Source organism: Bubalus kerabau, chromosome X (assembly GCF_029407905.1).
Source record: "Bubalus kerabau isolate K-KA32 ecotype Philippines breed swamp buffalo chromosome X, PCC_UOA_SB_1v2, whole genome shotgun sequence".
NCBI classification, from domain to species: Eukaryota; Metazoa; Chordata; class Mammalia; order Artiodactyla; family Bovidae; genus Bubalus; species Bubalus kerabau.
In genome coordinates this window covers 125,449,933-125,469,586 of record NC_073647.1, presented here as the reverse complement: position 1 = coordinate 125,469,586, position 19,654 = coordinate 125,449,933, and the positions used below count along the sequence as shown (strand labels likewise).

Genomic DNA, 19,654 nt, shown 5'->3' with positions numbered 1-19,654 from the left:
GTAGCATGTGCATGCGTGCTAAGTTGCTGCAGTTGTGTCTGACTCTTTGCAACCCTATGGACCCTAGCCAGCCAGGCTCCTCTGTCCATGGGGTTTCCCAGGCAAGAATACTAGAGTGGGTTGCCATGCTCTCCTCCAAGAAATGCAGTCGTGCTACCTTATAAAAGGCCAATTTTAGATTTTTTGTCATCACTGCAGATCACATAAGCATGCTCACATTTACTCTAAATACAAATATTTCATATGCTTTCATATAATATCTAAAATACAAATATTTGAATGCCCTTTTGTTTCATGATAATATTTTCAGCCAAAAGATTACAATTATTGAAATAAATGGTAAACTAGAATGAGAAACTATCTTCATATATATTTTCCTTACAGATCCTGATCAACTATTTATTCTAAACTTATAGACTTAATCTGCTCTTCAAATCTAGGAAACAAAAGAGACTGGCAGAGAAAAATGAAATATGTCCATCAAGTCAGAATGATGTTGCTATGAGTTGAACACATCAAGAAATATTGAATCTGATGAATAAAATTTCTGAACTAGATTATTTCAAAAACAGGCACAGAAGACATCAGTGGAAGCAGATGAGTAAAATATTTCTCTGTACAATAAACTTAGTTTTCACTATATCTGTTCTAATGTTTACCAGCCTTTTGCATAGAGAATATGTCCCCCAGAGAGGAAAATATGTCTTATATATGGATTAAGCTATAAACGCCTATGGTAATAATATTGCTAAAAATGTACTACATTTATAAAGAAAGAAATCCAAGGTTCTCAAATACATCTGTGTGTACCCATAGAGAGAGATAGAGTAAGAGAGAGAGAAGCCAGGAAAGAAGGAAAAGAGGAAGAAAAAATATAGGGAAAAAAAGAGAAATATTTTTTAAATATTTAAATTTTTAAAGTTAAAAATTAACTTAGAAAAGTTTAGAAAGTTTTTATAATTTCCCTAAGTCTCCCAAATTGTCAGTGGTAGAGTCAAAATCTGAATTCAGGTCTGATGCCAAAGTTAATAAACCATCCTGCGTCTAGAATTTCTATCACCAGTATAATTTCCACAGCAAATTATTCCTTCTCTTGCACCCTCTCCCTTGAGTTACAATTTTCCTTAGGTTTCTGGAAGTCTATACTTCCTACAAAATTATTATTATAATCAAATGCTTAAGTACATGTTAGATTAGTAGACTCCATTTGTTTTACATGAGTTCCATGTCCTTAAATTTTGAATATCTTTTTAAGAGATTCCTAAGATATTATACTTCTGACATTTTTTTTGCTATTTACATTCTTTGGTATTAATGTGTCATATTCTATAAGACTTCCAATCACTCATTACACAGACTTAAAATCTACTAAATGCTTATTGAAATCCAATTAGTAATTTAAATAATGGATTCACCACATTGCAGAGATTAATTATATCCATTATGGTGCTATTAAAATGTGTTTTATATTGTAATTAGCATCAATAAAGTGAGGAGTGAGCTTTTTCAGCTATTATGAGCAATACAACATGAATTTTAATATCAATGAAATATAGATATTAATATCTTAAGTTTATGGTATTTATTAAGTGTTTCCAACACTCAATTTTTTGTATATATTCAATTTTGTTGATAATTCCCAGATGGACTTTACATGTAACACATTATTCACAAAATGATCATCTGTACTTAGGAGATATGTATATTCATGTATTCACTCATCCATTAATTGGTCACCTACTTAGTATACTTCTTTGTGCTAGGATCTCTTCTTGGTATTGGATTTGTGGTGATTAATCAAACAGAATAAGATCATGCCCTTTTGACAATGAACAAATAAATAAACAAATACTTATCTTTTGGTTAAGTGCCATAAAGAAAACACAAGAAATGCATGGGAATCTGCTCAGCTCTGCTAAGTCACTTCAGTCATGTCCTACTCTGTGCTACCCCATAGACGGCAGCCCATGAGGCTCCCCCCCTCCCTGGGATTCTCCAGGCAAGAACACTGGAGTGGGTTGCCATTTTCTTCTCCAATGCATGAAAGTGAAAAGTAAATGTGAAGTCACTCAGTCGTGTCCAACTCCTAGCGACCCCATGGACTGCAGCCCACCAGGCTCCTCCCATGGGATTTTCCAGGCAAGAGTACTGGAGTGGGTTGCCATTGCCTTCTCCATGGGAATCTGGGTGTCATTCAATATCTTCAACTAACTGAAAAATCAGATTAGACAAATGGATGACAGATTTGGTTTTAAAGCAGCATCTCTGATATGACCTGCTGGGCAGTTTCTTGATCATGGAATGGTTTGAGGGGCCCAGACATGAAGTTGAAGAGTCTGGGCAGCAGAGGTCCATTCAGGGAGCTTAAAACAGAGACTCTTTGCTAACCTAGTAGGATACCCTTAAAACTCCACTAGAGCATGCTATGCAATATCCAAGAATTTAATCACATAAAATGTGGTATCACAGTATCCAAAATTAAATATATATATATATATATATATATATATATGTTTTTCAAACAGCCTAAATTGTCAAAAGAGCTAAAGTAAAGAGAAGAAAGTCATACATAACTGACTGTACACTGAACTCAGAAATTCCCAAAGAATCAGGTAACTATCACGTGTTAATCCTCTCACTCCCCCAATTCCCAATACAAGAAGATTTAAGGACAGGCTATTAACAAAAGAGAGAGGTTGGAAGCAGCAATCATTAATCATGCTATATCTAAAACATATTATCATTGAGTTTAATCTCTTTCAATGTTTTAATTTCTGATATATACTTTAACAAATGACATATACTCATGTTGAAGCAAAGATTACCTTCTGTGACTTCTCTTTGTTCCTAACATTATTTTCAGGAGCAACACATTATAAAGACACTTATAATGTAGTTTCTTAGTCTTTGGTCCAAGTTAACTGCTCTCTGTTCTTTCAAAAATTTTTCTCTGTAACCTGAATTTTGTATCTCAGCCATCTGCTCTTCTAATATATTCTCCTTAGTATTAATGATGTCAAGTGTTTGTATAAAATTCCCTATCCAGATACTGTTCTAAGAAGTTTATGTATGTTAACTGATTTAATCTCACAAAAATCCTAGGAAGCAGATTATATTGTTAGATGAATAGCTTGATAGATGGAAAAACTGAGGCACAGAGTTGTTGTTGTTCAGTGGCTAAGTCCTGTCTGACTCTTTGTGACCCTATGGACTGCAACAGGTCAGAATTCCCCATCCTTCAGTATCTCCCAGAGTTTGCTCAGATTCAGGTCCATTGAGTTGGTGATGCTATCTAATCATCTCATCCTCTGTCACACTCTTCTCCTTTTGCCTTTGATCTTTCCCAGCATCAAGGGTTTTTTTTCCAATGAGTCGGCTCTTCGCATCAGGTGGCTAAAGGTTTGAAGCTTCGGCTTCAGCATCAGTCCTTCCAATGAATATTCAGGGTTGATTTCCTTGACTGGTTTGCACAATGAGGTACCATCGCACACTGGTCAGAATGGCTGCTATCAAAAAGTTTACAAGCAATAAATGCTGGAGAGGGTGTGGAGAAAAGGGAACCCTCTTACAATGTTGGTGGGAATGCAAACTAGTACAGCCACTATGGAGGACTGTGGAGTGTGGAGATTCCTTTAAAAAACTGGAAATAGAACTGCCATTAGACCTAGCAATTCCACTAGTGGGCATACACACCGAAGAAACCAGAATTGAAAGAGACACGTGTACTCCAATGTTCATTGCAGCACTGTTTGCAATAGCCAGGACATGGAAGCAACCTAGATGTCCATCAGCAGACAAATGGATAAGAAAGTTGTGGTACATACACAATGGGCATCTTTTTTGGGTGTTAGCTCTGAACGGTCTTGTAGGTCTTCATAGAACCGTTCAACTTCAGCTTCTTCAGTGTTACTGGTTGGGGCATAGACTTGGATTACTGTGATATTGAATGGTTTGCCTTGGAAATGAACAGAGATCATTCTGTCATTTTTGAGATTGCATCCAAGTACTGCATTTTGAACTCTTTTGTTGACCATGATGGCTACTCCATTTCTTCTGAGGGATTCCTGCCTGCAGTAGTAGATATAATGGTCATCTGAGTTAAATTCACCCATTCCAGTCCATTTGAGTTCGCTGATTCCTAGAATGTCGACATTCACTCTTGCCATCTCTTGTTTGACCACTTCCAATTTGCCTTGATTCATGGACCTGACATTCCAGGTTCCTATGCAATATTGCTCTTTACAGCATCGGACCTTGCTTCTATCACCAGTCACATCCATAGCTGGGTATTGTTTTTGCTTTGGCTCCATCCCTTCATTTTTTCTGGAGTTATTTCTCCACTGATCTCCACTAGCATATTGGATACACAATGGAATACACAATGGAAGATTCAGTCCAGTTCAGTTGCTCAGTCATGTCTGACTGTTTGTGACCCCATGAATTGCAGCATGCCAGGCCTTCCTGTCCATCACCAACTCCCAGAGTTCAGCCAAACTCATGTCCATTGCATCGGTGATGCCATCCAGCCATTTCATCCTCTGTCGTCCCCTTCTCCTCCTGCCCCCAATCTCTCCCAGCATCAGAGTCTTTTCCAATTAGTCAACTCTTCTCATGAGGTGGCCAAAGTACTGGAGTTTCAGCTTTAGCATCAGTCCTTCCAAAGAACACCCAGGACTGATCTCCTTTAGAATGGACTGGTTGGATCTCCTTGAAGTCCAAGGGACTCTCAAGAGTCTTCTCCAACACCACAGTTCAAAAGCATCAATTCTTCAGCGCTCAGCTTTCTTCACAGTCTAACTTTCACATCCATATGTGACCACTGCAAAAACCATAGCTTTGACTAGACGGACCTTTCTTGGCAAAGTGATGTCTCTGCTTTTGAATATGCTATCTAGGTTGGTCATAACTTTCCTTCCAAGGAGTGAGCGTCTTTTAATTTCATGGCTGCAGTCACCATCAGCAGTGATTTTGGAGCCCAAAAAAATAAAGTCTGACACTGTTTCCACTGTTTCCCCATCTATTTCCCATGAAGTGATGAGACCAGATGCCACGATCCTAGTTTTCTGAGTGTTGAGCTTTAAGCCAACTTTTTCAGTCTCCTCTTTCACTTTCATCAAGAGGCTTTTTAGTTCCTCTTCACTTTCTGCCATAAGGGTGGTGTCATCTGCATATCTGAGGTTATTGATATTTCTCCCGACAATCTTGATTCCAGCTTGTGCTTCTTCCAGCCTAGCGTTTCTCATGATGTACTCTGCATATGTTAAATAAGCAGGGTGACAATATACAGCCTTGACGTACTCCTTTTCCTATATGGAACCAGTCTGTTGTTCCATGTTCAGTTCTAATTGTTGCTTCCTGATCTGCATATAGGTTTCTCAAGAGGCAGGTCAGGTGGTCTGGTATTCCCATCTCTTTCAGAATTTCCCAGTTTATTGTGATCCAGAGTCAAAGGCTTTGGCATAGTCAATAAAGCAGAAATAGATTTTTTTTCTGGAACTCTCTTCCTTTTTCCATGATCCAGCGGATGTTTACTCATCTATTAAAAAGAACACATTTGAGTCAGTTCTAATGAGGTGGATGAAACTGGAGCCTATTATACAGAGTGAAGTAAGCCAGAAAGGAAAACACCAATACAGTATATTAATGCATATGAATGGAATTTAGAAAGACAGTAACAATGACCCAACCTGTGAGACAGAAAAAGAGACAGAGATATAAAGACTGTGGGAGACTGTGGGAGAAGTCTTTGGGCTCTGTGGGAGAAGGTGAGGGTGGGGTGATTTGAGAGAATAGCATTTAAACTTGCATATTACCATATGTGAAATAGACGACCAGTCCAAGTTCAATGTATGAAACAGACATTCAAAGCTGGTATACTGGGACAACCCAGAGGGATGGGATGGGGAGGGAGGTTGAAGGGGGGTTTGGAATGGGGAGACACATGTACACCCATGGCTGATTCCATATGCCATGTCAATGTATGGCAAAATCACCACAATATTGTAAAGTAATTTGCCTCCAATTTAAATAAATAATTTTTTTAAGTTAAAAAAAAAAAAAGGATTGACTGGGTTGATCTCCTTGCCATCCAAGGGACTCTCAAGAGTCTTATCCAACACCACAGTTCAAAAGCATCAATTCTTCTGCACTCAGCTTTTCTTTATGGTCCAACTCTCACATCCATACATGACTACTGGAAAGACCATAGCTTTGACTAGACAGATGTTTGTCAGCAAAGTAATGTCTCTGCTTTTTAATATGCATCTAGGTTGGTCTTAGCTTTCCTTCCAGGGAACAAGCATCTTTTAATTTCATGGCTGCAGTCACCATCTGCAGTGGTTTTGGAACCCAAGACTATAAAGTCTGTTACTGTTTCCATTGTTTCCCCATCTATTTGCCATGAAGGCCTTTTGCCTACTGAAATGGCCCACACTCTGTGGAGTATGTTTCTTCTGGGGCCTCTCTCACTTTCTGAAATGACTCCATATTCTGGGGCAGTTCTCGCCTTTTGAGAAAGACCACATTTTGTCTATGGAAGGTATATCTCTCTAAATTAATCTGCTTATCTATTACTTTGCCTCTCACTGAATTCTTTCTGTGCTGAAACATAAAGAAGCTGAGCTTCATTAAGTTCTTGGACCCAAGTATGTGATTGGACTTGAACCCACAGTCCTGGACTCAAGGTCCACTGGAAGTCAAATCTTCCACATGTTGGACCTAATTGGTTCTGATCAGTTTGTGTCATATCCTCAATGACGGTATCATTCTTTTGAAGGTTGTGCTCTCCCCCCATTCCCTCCTGTTTCACTATGTCTGTCATGAATCAAGTGGCCATGCACATGAGTTATTTTGGGGTTTTCTATTCTATTCTTTTTGTCTGTTATTCTATCATTATGTCCAAAAAGCTTAATAACCATATAGTAACAATACTTAACTATATTTCAAAAATTACTTATCTATATGTGTTCCTTTTTGTTCCAAGACCAATGGAGAAACAGCTTATCAAATTTCATAAAAATTCTATAGTGATTTTTTTCTTTTTTTTATTTTATTTTATTTTTTAACTTTACAATATTGTATTGGTTTTGCCATATATCAAAATGAATCCGCCACAGGTATACACGTGTTCCCCATCCTGAACCCTCCTCCCTCTTCCCTCCCCGTACCATCTGGAATTACGTTGAATCTATAATTAAATTGAAAGATAATTGGCATCTCTACATTACTGAATATTCCAATTCATAAACAGTATATGCCTCCATTTCTGTATATTCCCTTAAAGAGTTTTTAAATTGTATAGTTTTACATGTAGACTTATGAGATATCTTTTCTTTAGATTTGTTCTTATACAAATGCAAGTCTTATATTTAAATCAAAGTTTTGCTATATTTTTTTCAGGTTTTTTGGCATTACTTGCCACCCCAAAATGTGTCTCTTTGGCTTGCAGTTCATTTTAGTTTGATTATTTTAAAGAAACATAAGATTCAGGAAGTTTTTCTTTTTCAGTTCAGTTCAATCATGTCCTACTCTTTGCGGCCCCATGGGCTGCAGTATGCCAGGTCTCCCTGTCCATCACCAACTCCCAGAACTTGCTCAAATTCGTGTCATTTTCTTTTTACCTCCCCCTTAATTGTTTAAAAGAATTTGGATATGGATTCTGCACCAAAAAGAGAGCTATCACCAAAGGTAACTTTGCCTTATATAAGAAAGATTCCCCTAAAGGCATGGCAGAACTTTGTTTACCAAATATTTGCCTTTCTGTCTCCATGTGAATTGCCTTCTTCCCCTTTGAAGGACTAGACCTTGCTCCTTCTCCTTATTAGTTTCACTGAATTTTTTTGGTTGTATTAGTTATTCCAAAGACTCAACTTTTGGCTTTTCAAGATCACTGTTGTTGTTATTAAGTCACAAAGTCCAACTCCTCGTGACCCCATGGACTGCAGCATGCTTGATATGGAAAAGGTGCCAAAGTTTGTGCTAAAATTCTATTGGTTTTGTATTAGATAAAACTTCATACACTGTTAATTCAAAAGAAAGAAAAACCACTAAAATCCACAGCTTGTTATACATATACTCTTAAGAAGAGATAGAGGAGGAGGAGGAAGAGGACAGGAAGAAAGGAGGAGAAAGAAATTAGCAACCTAAAACCAAACCAAAAAAATAAATAAAACCCTAAAGAACATTTGGTATAAATTTCCTCCCTTTTTCCACCTTGCAAATAAATAAACAACTTAATAATATTTCTCATGATATAACAGATAGTAAAAGAGCACAGGCACACCTAAAATCAGAAGAGGAAAGAATTTATAAGTCTTTACCTATCTATAGCTTACTGAATTAGCAAGTATTGACATGTTAGCTGAAACGTGCTAAATAATAGATAAGCAAAGCATTTCTGAGAATATAACACATCTGCATGTTCTTTGCTTTTCTGAAGCAGTAGATGTGCATTGTCAGGACTTGCTTCTAAGCATTTTTTTTTTTTTTCAGAACAGTCGAATCTTGCTATGCAGCACTTTATTAAAGTATCAGTTTACCTGTTTGCCTGTACCCCACATCCTTGGTAATATATAGTGAACTCTCACTATAGTTGACAAAGTATTTGTCCTTATTTTCCAATATCTGAATTAGGTCAAAGTTTTTAGAACAGTGCTTGTTTAGTGAGTGCTATTATCTCTTAGTAGGTAACTTCAGTTCAGTTAAGTCACTCAGTCGTGTCCAACTCTTTGCGACCCCATGGACTGCAACATGCCAGACCTCCCTGTCCATCACCAACTCCCGAAGCCTACTCAAACTCATGTCCATCACAGTGGTGAAGCCATCCAACCATCTCATCCTCTGTCGTCCCCTTCTCCCGCCTTCAATCTTTCCCAGCATGAGGGTCTTTTCTAATGAGTCAGTTCTTCACATCAGGTGGCCAAAGTATTGGAGTTTCAGCTTCAGCATCAGTCCTTCCAATGAATATTCAGGACTGATTTCCTTTAGGATGGACTGGTTGGATCTCCTTGCTGTCCAAGGGATTCTCAAGAGTCTTCTCCAACACCACAGTTCAAAAGCATCAATTCTTTGGCACTCAGCTTTCTTTATAGTCCAACTCTCACATCCATATATGATTACTGGAAAAACCATACTTTGACTAGACGGACCTTTGTTGGCAAAGTAATGTTTCTGCTTTTTAATATGCTGTCTAGGTTGGTCATAGCTTTTCTTCCAAGGAGCAAGTGTCTTAATTTCATGGCTGCAATCACCATCTGCAGTGATTTTGGAGCTCCCCAAAATAAAGTCTGTCACTGTTTCCACTGTTTCCCCATCTATTTGCCATGAAGTGATGGGACCAGATCCCATGATCTTAGTTTTCTGAATGTTGAGTTTTAAGCCAACTTTTTCACTCTCCTCTTTCACTTTCAACAAGGGGCTCTTAAGTTCTTCTTTGCTTTCTGTCATAAGGGTGGTGTCATCTGCATATTGATATTTCTCCCAATCATCTTGATTCCAGCTTGTGCTTCATCCAGCCTGGCATTTTGCATGATGTACTCTGCATATAAGTTAAATAAGCAGGGTGACAATATACAGCCTTGACGTACTCCTTTCCCGATGTAGGTAACTTAGTAGGTAATATTAACCAATGTCATTGTTTTGCCCCTATTTTAAAATGAACATTTGTTGCTTACAACTGAGTATGACCTAAATAAGAATCAGTTATTAATAGATTGCATATATAAAACAGCTTATAGTAATAGAAAATTTTAGAATTACAAATGTTTACTAACATTTCAAATATTAAAGCTTGCAATAATAGAAAATTGTAGAGTTCTGCTAGTCAAAGGATGAATGTACCATTCAAAAAGAAGGAAAAAGAAAGACAAGTTATAAAGTGAGGTGTTACTAAAATATTAAAAATAAAAATTCAATCTCAATAGTTACTTTTCTCAACATTGGTAATAAAATAGTAAAATTTTGAACACAAACATTTTTGTGAATAGTTGGAAAAAGTCCTGCATTATGACTTTATAAAAGGAAAAGTGATCACTATCTATAGTGTGTGCCAGTATTTTTAAACTGATTTTAATATGACATGTATTTATCCTGATCATCTCTTGCTTTCCCTCACTTCATCTTACCAATGAATTTAAAAATAAAGTTTTCAGTGTAAATGTGCACCATTTCCAAGCTTGATATTGGTCATGGTTTCACATTAAACTCTAACCTAAATATGTGAAATAAATTTATGAAAATATAATTAGTTAAATATCTCTAGAAAAATTCAAGTAAGTCTTTGTACACAAATCCAAATGAAACATGACTTTAATTTTCTAAGTACAAATATTTATTTGAGACCTACAGTTTATTCAAAATAAAAGTGAAAACGATCCCTACACCATCTACTCTAGAGATGTGTCAAAATGAAAATATGCATTGCTATAACTGGAATGTGAAGTAGATTTTTCTGTCTCCCATCATGATTGTGTATGGGCTGAGAGAATGGAGTGGGGGTAAAAAAGAAGTTACTTTAAGGGAAAATAGGTTATGTTGCATATCACCAAAACATCCAACAGCCTGAATGTCTTATAATATACTGACATTTTCCATTTGAAAACACTGCATATGTACTCTCTATAGTAACACTTTACCTGATGTAATTTGTTAGGGCTACATGCTTAGATGAGGCAATAAAGAAAAACTTTAATTTTAAATTCTTTGGAGATAGCTACCTGAATTTAAACATAAAAATTGTCAGGAACAAAAGCATAGCTGTACAAACCCTTCAAAAGAGAGACAGAGGGAAAGAAAGAGATTAAGAGATTCACTTGTGAAGAAATATCTGGATGAAAGTTATTATGGGAAATTTCATGGTTTTTAAAAATTCGTTTAACAACTACCTATGCTAAATGCTCAGTAATCCTCTCCGTTTTCTATGTATTATTATTAAAGTCTAGGCCAATGTATACAAGTCACTTTGAATCAATAGTAGAATACAGTCAATCGATTACTCACATATTGTTTTACAACTAACCATTGATTGAGCAATTTAGTTCATGCTTGATTTTCCAACAGTTGTTTATGAGTAGGCACAGCCAAAAAAGAACTTAAAAGTGATATGTTCTTATGTCAGAATTTATTTTGATTCCATTCTGTTTGATTTTAATAGCCTGCAGCTGCGTGAATTTAAGAGCTGCCTTCTCCTTTCCCAAAACACAAACTCTACATGGTAGAAGATAGTTTCCTTTAGTCTCACTCAGAACCACCAAGTAAGAATATAAAATCATAGCATTTAGCCCCAGTGCTTCCCCTCCACTCTCAGTTCTATAGGAACAATAAATTCACCAGAGGAATGGTATTAAAAAAAAAAATATGCAATTCTCAAAAAGCAGATTACTAAGGTTACTGTGGCAACGAGTTTTTTTTAAAGCATTGCAATACAATTTAACCTAAAAGAAGATACTGGAGGTGCTAAAGCCTATTGATTGCTTTGGAGCCGTAATACTTTAGTTACCCTTTCTGGGCTATTTCTTATGATTGTGAAGACACATCTAAGAAAAGAGCAGCAACATTGGAGGGACAGTTAGGCTAAACATCCAGCAGTTTAATAGTATATGTGTTGTGAGGAAAAAAGATTAGAAATGAAATTTAAGTTTTAAAACTGACAACTTTGATATAACTTATATTAACTAGTTCTTTTTGGCTCACGATTACCAACTTCTCTTGGTATTAGAAAAATATTTTTTGATGCTAAGCATCTTTTCCTGCTTTACTTTCCTTGTCAGATTAGGAAAATCACTTCTCTAATAATTGACTTCCAAGATAATAAATTAATGAGTAGGCTGGCCAAGAACGACCCTTGACTAAGGGTCTATTTTGTTTTTTCTTTTGCATTGTTAACAGTATTATCTTTGGTAAACTATTTAATCTCTCTTCTTTATTTTCCTATTTACTGATGGGAGCAGTTCAGGGAACAAGTTTGAAAATAGAACGTACTTTAAGACTTCTGCTTGAATATAATAAAGTAGAATTTTTGATACATATCCTCTCTCAAATCTCTCCATACAGTAAATATAAAGAATAAAATGGACAATAAACAATACAACAAATAATTTCTTCAGCCCCATGTGACCAGGAATGAGAACTCCAAACTAAAACAGTGCTACCAGTGCCACCTGTTAAAATTAAGGACCAAAATTCTGAGAGATATGATCAAATAATCCTTAGAACACATTGAGATCTAGGGTCGGGTCACAGGAAAGGTTGAGGAAGTCCTTGCAGAAGCCATGGTATGAGAATACAGAACCACAGGAGAGCAAAGTTAACAGATCATAAGCCATTTCTCTTTGATGGAGAGTAGAATTTGCCACCCTAAAATATATCTCTGGCATAAGGATTTTCTTGAGCTACTTACATTTTAAGAAACATCAGACACAGAAAAAGCTCAAAACACCAAGTAGACATAACTCTTTTTAAGGGACATTGACGTTTATAAGGGAAATCTCCAATTGTAAGGGTGTCTCAATACAGGAAGAGAAGAATGACTCTAAATGTCTAGAAACTCTTATCAGTGGAAAGAATAATGATGTAAATCTGCAGAACAACCGTACTCTCATTTAGTATTACTTATACTAGGCCAATAAATACCTAAATTTAAGAGCTTAACAGTGCCATACACACACAAATATATATATATACACACACATATATGTTATTGATTTTATTCAAACTATATAAATCCAGTATAAATAAGATTTAAAAACTATATGTAACAGTAGTATAATTAAATTCATAAAAGCCTTATATATTGTTCACTAAATATTTGTTCCTTTCCTTTTCCTATAGATGGTACTATTAGGTCAAGCTTACAGCTATCTCTTCCTGTACCACAATTATATCCAGTTGACTGGGCAGAGCCTCCAGCAGGCCATTCCATGGTGAAGTAGTTTTATGAACAGTATTCATCAAGGAGTTTCCTTAAAAGAGCCCTTAATCTGCAGCAGTAACTGATCAAGATTTTCCTGCTAACCAAAAATATTTCCTCACTTCACAAAATTAGCCAACACCAAATATCTGGTTTATACAATCACTTCTCCCTCTTTCCATTTTCCCCCAAAGATAAAGGAAGAGAACGATCAATAACTACCAGGCATAACTGATATTTATGCCTTCAATGAGAATTTAAAATAGGAGTGCAATAAATAAAGCTTAGAGAACATTGATTAAATTGAAATATTGACAAGTCCCACATACTATACTCGGGTGTTTAGAAAACTGGGGTTCCAGATTAAAAGACTCAACATGACCTGGAAATTTGTTAGGCATAAAAACAGGGGCCCAGTCTCAGACATCAGAAATTTTCATGTATAAAGTTTAATGGTGAGCCGTCTAGGTGACTCTGACGACTCTTCAACTTTGAGTATCCCTGCTCTAGTCTTTAACCAACTCTGTTCCCAAAGCCTTTTCTTACCTTTTTCTTTCTCCTCATATGTCTTATTCTAACCATTGGATCCAGAGGGAGTATTAATTTTCTTCATGATATACTTAGCACAAAAGCTTTATTTTTAACACTATGGTTATAAGGTATACCACTTTGCAATTTTACACATCTAGAAAAAAGAAACCAAGAGATTTCATCAAGATAATAACATTTATTTACGTTGAAGTCCAGACCTCTAAATGTTCACAGTCTGTTTTGGCCTCTAAAAGAACACGATTGTGGAGATGACACTTCATTTTCACAACATTTTTATTCACTGCTCTCCTTTCATCTAAAAAGGGGGCCAGAGAGCGTGGGGGTAAGGAGAGAGGATATTTTAAAAAATCAAAGAAAAATTGATAGTTCTCTCAGATGAACATACCTATGTTTGTAAACTTGGAATTTTCTTCTATGCTTTATGTGTTTCTTAGTGATGAAAAAATCTATTTGAAAACTATTTGAATTTAAAAAGATATTTGAAATCCTTTCAATTTGACCACCAACATCACTGGATTAAAGTTGTATTCCTCACACTGTTTCTAATGAAACAGGAATGGTTGTGCTCTCTTTGCAGCCACATATATTTGTTGGCTCATTATTATAATTTTTTTTTTGCTTTCACTTTGTTTTCATATGCATTTTCCCCTCAGACTGTTTTTTAAAAAGGAGTACAAATGATATATCCTGGCATCTCTGTGAAAAATCAGTTTATAAATTATCATGTAAAAATTTATTCCAAAATTTACCAGCTAAAAAGAGCACATTATAATCTTACAATATCTGTGGGTCAGGGAACATGGAAGGAGTTAAGCTTGTTGCCTCCAGCTGAAGGTCTCTTGTGAGACTACAGTTAAGCTTTTGTCCCTATGGTTGGGGCTGCCCATCCCCAGTGTTAAATGATGTGAGGATGGAGATCTACACTCCTGTGGACGTTGGTAGGCCTCAGTCCCTTTGCAGATAGGTTTCCCCATAGGACTTCCTCACAACATTGTAGCTTAGCTCCCTCCAGGATAAGCAATGCAAGAGAAAGTAAGATAAAGCACCCAAATCAGAAGCCATTATCCTTTTATAACCTAACCTTAGAGTCATATCTCATCACTTCTTCCATACTCTCTTTATTAGGAGTCAATACGTCCAGCATAGTCTCAAGGGGAGATGATTACACAAGAGTATACTTACCAGGAGGCAGGGATTGTTGAGTACCAATTTAGATACTGCTCACCACACTAGCATGCAAGCAAAATTATGCCATGCTTTCCTCCCTAGATTTACAAAATTTCCTAATGAACTAGGGATAGTAAATTCTTCTTCATAAACTCTAAATTTGCTTTGTTGGGAAATTGTTATGTACATAATTTGATGTAATTGAGCTGTAACTAAGAAAAAGGTGCTACAAAATACCATGCACTTGTTTAAAGTATGAAGACTGGAAATTTAGGAAGAGGTAGAGATAAAGACAGTAGAGGTAGAGATGGTGAAAGACAGAGGTAGAGATATATATAGTTACCAACATAGATATATAGATATCAAGATAAATAATATATTATGCATCATAAGTGTATATCAGGAAACAGATTATATACTTAAAAGTGTTTAACTGGAAAATAGATTTTATTTTTTTTAATTAATTTTTTTTTTTTACTTTACAATATTGTATTGGTTTTGCCATACATCAACATGCATCCTCCACAGGTGTACACGTGTTCCCCATCCTGAACCCCCCTCCTACCTCCCTCCCATACCATCCCTCTGGGTCATCCCAGTGCAGCAGCCCCAAGCTTCCTGTATCCTGCATCGAACCTGGACTGGCAATTCATTTCTTATATGATATTATACATGTTTTAATGCCATTCTCCCAAATCATCACCCCCCTCCCTGTCCCAGAGTCCAAAAGACTGTTCTATATATCTGTGTCTCTTTTGCTGTCTCGCACACAGGGTTGTCGTTACCATCTTTCTAAGGGTCTGTTTTCAGAGATGTGAACAGAGTTAAGGGATCTAACTAGGGACTAGTGACAGAAGAAAGCCATTAAGGCTTTGAGACAGAAGAGTCAAGAGGAAGAAAAGGTGTTAACTTGGTGAAAGCTGGAGCTTTGGAAGAGGGCGTGCCTATTAAAGGTAACATGCATATGAGACACCTAAGGATCCTATTTAAATGCAGATTCTAATTCGGAAAACCTGGAGTGAGCCAGAAATTCTGTTTCTAACAAGTTCCCAAGTGATGCCTATGCTTCTGGTTCAGGGATCACACTTGGAATGACAATCGTCCCAGAACCTCAAGGAGGCAGGGAAGAAATGGAAAGAATGAACATATCTGTCTCTCCTCTCTGCCCACCTTTCAAAAGTGACTCAGCAGATGAATGAATAAGAAAGCTGTGGTACATATATGCAATGGAGTATTACTCAGCCATTAAAAAGAATACATTTGAATCAGCTCTAATGAGGTGAATGAAACTGGAGCCTATTATACAGAGTGAAGTAAGCCAGAAAGAAAAACACCAATACAGTATACTAATGCATATATATGGAATTTAGAAAGATGGTAACAATAACCCTGTATACGAGACAGCAAGAGACACTGATGTATAGAACAGTCTTTTGGACTCTGTGGGAGAGGGAGAGGGTGGGATGATTTGGGAGAATGGCATTGAAACATATATAATATCATATATGAAACGAGTCACCAGTCCAGGTTCGATGCACGATACTGGATGCTTGGGGCTGGTGCACTGGGATGACCCAGAGGGATGGTACTGGGAGGGAGGAGGGTTCAGGATGGGGAACACATGTATACCTGTGGCAGATTCATTTTGATATATGGCAAACCCAATACAATATTGTAAAGCTAAAAAATAAAATAAAAAAAAGAAAAATAAGACAAAAATACTAAAATAAAATATGTGAAAATATATTAAAAATTTACATTGTCCTTGAAAAAAAAAAAAAGTGACTCTTATTGTCTAAATGTAACCAAAGCCAAAGACAAAGAAGACTAAGTGATTTAGTCTTTGAGGATGTCAACAACAAATTGGTGCTTGCCCAGGGTATTTGCCATCTGTCTCTTTGGTGACTGAATCCTGTGCAGCTGCAGCTGTTGACCTTTGACACATTCTGAAGGGAGTTCAGGGCAGATAACAAGAACGAGGCACTTGGTGCTCCAGGAAAACTGGTGGAACAGGTGTTAGTTAGATATTTTCAGGAACTGACCTTCTGAACCGCATCCTTGCATCTTTTCATATCTAGAAAAGCATTAAACTCCTTCGTGGTGACATTGGCTCCCTGTGACTAGCAGAAAACATTTTTATAAGATTAGTGCTTGATTGCATGAACTCCACCTTCACCAAAATCACATATATATTGACCTCCCCCGCCCCACCCCTTTTTGGAGCTGTTTCTCAGAGCCATCTGAAGTGCTGTCTCCCAGGCTGCAGTTCTCATTTTGCCCCAAATAAAACTTAACTTACAACTCTCACATTGTATTTTTCTTCTTTTTTTAAATTTTTTAAGTCAACAAGGAGAACCTTCCAGGGGCTCAGAGCAGACAAAGAGAGCCACAGAATATGTAGGGCCTTGTATGGTTTCCTCATGTGTGCATGTTAGTACTCAGATAAATACTTAAAGTCCTTCTGTGGAACTTCAGACTTTTCTCTCTGTCTTTCTCTAGTCTCACATAATCTGTCCTATGAACTCCAGTTGCTTTGGTTTCCCCAGATTTATTTGTGTCCTCAATTCAGAAATTCTGCTGGGCTCCACCTAGGTTCCTTTCCCTACTCTGTTTCTGTTATTTCCAGTTTTTCTATTATTTCCAAGATTTTCCATTATTGGATTCTTCCAATATAGTTGTTATTTCCAATAGATTACCTGATATTTCATTATTTCGGGGTAAGCCCAGTCTGTTACTCTGGAAGTTGAACTCCCTCACATGAGACATTGTTACTGATTTATTGTCTAATCAGAGGCACTATTAAGTCCCAGAGTCATATTTTTGATGTACATATTGAGTCTAGTGGTACACCTCTTTTTAGGAGAATGAAGGCAGGATGTTGGATAAAATGTCTTTTAAAATTTTAAAGGCAAGATTATATTAATATTTCAGTTTTATTATTTAAATTCAAGAGTGTATCATTAATAGTATGCTTCCCAGGTGGCTCAGCTAGTAAAGAATCAACCTGCAATATGGGAGACCTGGGTTCGATCCCTGGGTTGGGAAGATCCCCTGGAGAAGGAAACAGCTACCCTCTCCAGTATTCTGGCCTGGAGAATTCCACGGACTGCATAGTCCATGAGGTCACAAAGAGTTGGACACGACTGAGTGACTTTCACTTCACTTCACTTCAACTTCCTATATTTCCATTCAAGTCTCACTTCCTTAGTAATTTTGGAAATTATTCAACACTTGTATAAGAATATTTTATGACCCGTCTTGGTCCAAGTTAAGAATACAAGATGTCCTATACACAAAAATAAAATAAATCAGGAACATGTAATTTAGAGGTAGGTAAAGAAAAATAAAGTCAAAACATAAACAAGAATAATTCATATAGTATGACATAAGTCCCATACAAAATTTCACAGTATATAGTGGTCAGAGTAATAATCTTTTGTTGGGTACTGATAGGAAAAACATGTGGAAGCAAAATTCTGGGGTGCTGCAAACAGTCTCTGTTTTGAACTGGGTAGTGACTTTGTGGGCATAAAAGCTCACATAATATAAGAATTCATCCATCTGTACACATAAAATTTGCATACTTTATTGTATGGAAATTATATATCAATAAAAAGTAATTAAAAGTTTTTGATTCTTGCGTATTTACCACAGATGAAACTGAGATATACCTTTGAGCTTCCCAGCAGTCAATAAATTTTAAATAGACATTTACTTAATTTTACAAATCATCATTTAGAAAAGATAGAAGGAAACATATTATGTCACAATTAACTGCAATCTATTTCTTCAAAATATTCAGAATTCTGTGAACAGTTGCACAGAAATATCTGCTTTTGGTGTCTCTGTTCTGGGGGAGAGAGGAAGGAAGGAGGTTATTCAGTATAGATTGCGTTGTATAAATAATGCATAAAATTAATTAAGCAAAGTTGCTTAATATTATTTCTTATACCTTTCTTAAGCACACTCTAAAACCATGTCCTAATTATACTTCAGGAAATAAAGGGTCATAGCTGTCCTGGGAGCCAACAGGAAATGATTCATTCAGCTATTGTGGAATGAGCATTCCACAACAATTCTTTTCTCCTTTCTGAGAGCAATACCTTGAATCATAGGGCTCATGAACAGCTGTTTAAGGCCTCCTTCAATTTCCTGTAATATTATATACTGTGTTACACATTCATGAAAACTCTCTCCTCATTTGTAACCTAATAAGGTAAGTGTTCTTAAGTAACCAAAAATGTCTTGGCCTCTGTTGCATCACCTATCCAGACAGGCAGAAGAAATGGCTCAAAAATTGGAAAGTATAATTGAAATATGTTTTAGAGGATTTATTTAGCTATAAAAAGTATGATCTCTGGAATTAAATATGAAGATTTGTGTGTGTTTGTTAGCATTAAAATCACAATCCTCAAAGCAATACTAATCTGGCACTAAGGAAAATGTCAAAACTTTTCCTTTCTCATTCATTTTCTCCTCAGAGTTGAGATGATAAAATAAATTTGTTTTAAATTAAGCCATTTAACTAGCTTTAGGGAATTCCCTGGTAGTCCAGTGGTTAAGATTCCACACACTTACAGCTGAGGGCCTGGGTTTGATCCCTGGTTGGGGAACTAAAATCCCACAAGCCGTGCAATGTGGCAAAAACAAAAAAAAAATGTTTAGACAATGGTCAGAGCAACAAGGAGCTGGTTACCCAAAAGCAAATACTGTGGGCTCAGGTAGGGATAAGCAGGGGAACGCAAATTAGATTTCTTCTAGCACTTTCCCCTTTCCTAAGATAATTTTACTATTCCTTGACCTCCTGGACTGAAGTTTTATTAATTTGCAGTAAGTTCAGAAAGCAGAAGAACTTTCAACTTTGTTCCTAAAATAATAGGTAACAATAATAATTATTTTTATTTCAAAATTATAAAGTAATTTTTAAAATTATCATATTCTTAATAATAATTAACAGCAAATGGAATCTGCTTTCAGTTTCATAGTAAAAAAAAAAAAAACATTGCTTTTAATATATTATAGAAACATTAT

General features: G+C 36.4%; 1 pseudogene; it reads right to left on the bottom strand.

The window, feature by feature from the left end:
* LOC129640171 (40S ribosomal protein SA-like) overlaps positions 1-6,793 on the bottom strand; it is a 54,551-nt pseudogene extending 47,758 nt beyond the window's left edge.
* Between the last annotated feature and the right edge of the window lie 12,861 nt (positions 6,794-19,654).